General features: G+C 57.0%; 1 pseudogene; it reads right to left on the minus strand.

Moving 5' to 3' along the window:
* Nucleotides 1-9: 9 nt before the first annotated feature.
* Nucleotides 10-1,712, minus strand: LOC112618048 (annotated as a pseudogene).
* Between the last annotated feature and the right edge of the window lie 205 nt (nt 1,713-1,917).

Raw genomic sequence — 1,917 nt, forward strand, 5'->3', positions numbered from 1 at the left:
TGGTCTCACCTCCTTCATGTCTTCATAGAAGAGGTAGAGAATAAGGTGGGTGTGGCTCAGCTCCCACCACTCCTGCATGTGCTGGTACCAGGACCCATAGGACACTGGAGAAGCGGGCAGGGGGCAGCGACACAGGGTTACTGTGCGTTGTAGCCAGCACCTCTCAGCTCCACACCCTCCTTCCTCCCGTCAAACCCACCTTCTCCGGCCATGAACTTCTCCAGGAAGCTGTCCCAGGTCCCAGGCTCAGGGTGCACCTTGGCCATGAGATAGAAGTGGTAGTAGGAGACCGCCACGTCCTTTGGGTTTCAGGCAACATAGAACACCTGCAGGGGCAGAGGACCCAACCTCAGTGCCATCACCACACAGCTCGCCCCAGGCCAGCTCATCTCTTGGTTTAGCAAAGGAGGAACCTGAGGCTTAGCGGCTGACCTGCTTGAGATCTTACGGCACAGGTAGGGCCAAGCTGGGATTTGAACCCTGCTCAGATGTCAAAGTCTGGCCTGGTCCCTGGATCCATATTCTACACTAATGTAATCTGCATAAATGCCTTCACACCCCAATTTGGAGCAAGACATGCCCGGTCCCCTCCAGCTCCCTCCTCAGTGGGCCCGTGAGCACCCACACGCTGCCTTTCTGAGGCAGACACTGAAGAGTCTTGTGTTTCTGGTCATCAGACCCTTGCCAGAGCAAGAAGCAGATGGTGTCCCCGCTGAAGATGAGACCAGGTTGAAAGAAGTGGAGCGACCTTCCCAGAAGAACAGGACCGAAGCTGGGTTGCGCCGGAGCCTCCTTCCCTGGATTCCCATGCCCCGCATCTGGACGTTTTTTGTTCTTTTTGGTTTTTTTCTTTCTTTGAGTCGGGGTCTCTTTCTGTCACACAGGCTGGAATGCAGTGGTGTGATCATGGCTCCACTGCAGCCTCAAACTTCTGGGCTGGGTGATCCTCCCAGATCAGTCTCCCAAGAAGCTGATACCACAGGCACATGCTACCACACCTGGCTTTTTTTTTTTTTTTTTTTTCTGGAAAGAGACTGCATCCCTATGTTGCCCATGCTGGTTTCCAACTCCTGGCCTCAAGTCAGCCTCCTGCCTTGGACTCCCAAAGTGCTGAGCTGATAGGCGTAAACCACTGTGCCCGGCCTCACCTTGACCTCTGATCCAACAGAGTCTGGGGCAGCAGAGCCAGGGGCAGGTGTGTCTTCAGGAGCCGTGGGGCCGGTGTGTCTTTCAGAGTCTCCATCCCTGAGCAGTGGGTCAGGGAAGGTCTGGTGAGCTGAAGCCCCAGCCCTGTCTTCCTCCCCTCCCCTTGCACCCAGGACACGGTCACACACCTGAGGGAATCCCTGGGGCTTTGAATTCAAGGAAGGGCACCCGCATGAAGATGGGAGCTCGGTGACACTTCTCCAGGTCACCGCCTTGGTAGATCATGTCCAGAATCTGGCTCACCATGGTAGTCCCTGGAGAGGGAGGGAGATGGGAGGTGAGCAGGCTGAGGGCACAACCTCGCTGGCCAAGGTGGAGACTGGCACCTGGGAGAGCGTGGGTGGCCCTCCTCACCTACCGGACTTGGGGTAGGTGCTGATGAGCAGGTCATCGGGCCGGGCCCGGAAGCTCTGCAGGGGTCCCAGTGCCTCTGCAAAGTACTTGATGAGCGGAACCCCCTTCACGTACTCCAGTGGCGGGCAAGAGGTGTCCTGGATCGGCTCCATGTTGCTGCGTCAGGGGCCAGAGCCAGGCCTGTTCCCTTAACACCATCACAACAGCAAGAAAGCAGCATTCTTGCTTTTAGGGATGTCACTGAAGCCTAGGGAGGCTGAGTGACTTGCCCACGCTCACAAAGCCAGTTAGTGGCAGGGCTGGGGCTGAAACCAGGTCAGCCTCTAATTCGGTGGTTCCCCAGCCTGGCCACACCTT

The sequence above is a fragment of the Theropithecus gelada genome, unplaced genomic scaffold, assembly GCF_003255815.1.
Source record: "Theropithecus gelada isolate Dixy unplaced genomic scaffold, Tgel_1.0 HiC_scaffold_8659, whole genome shotgun sequence".
In the NCBI taxonomy this organism is placed as follows: domain Eukaryota; kingdom Metazoa; phylum Chordata; class Mammalia; order Primates; family Cercopithecidae; genus Theropithecus; species Theropithecus gelada.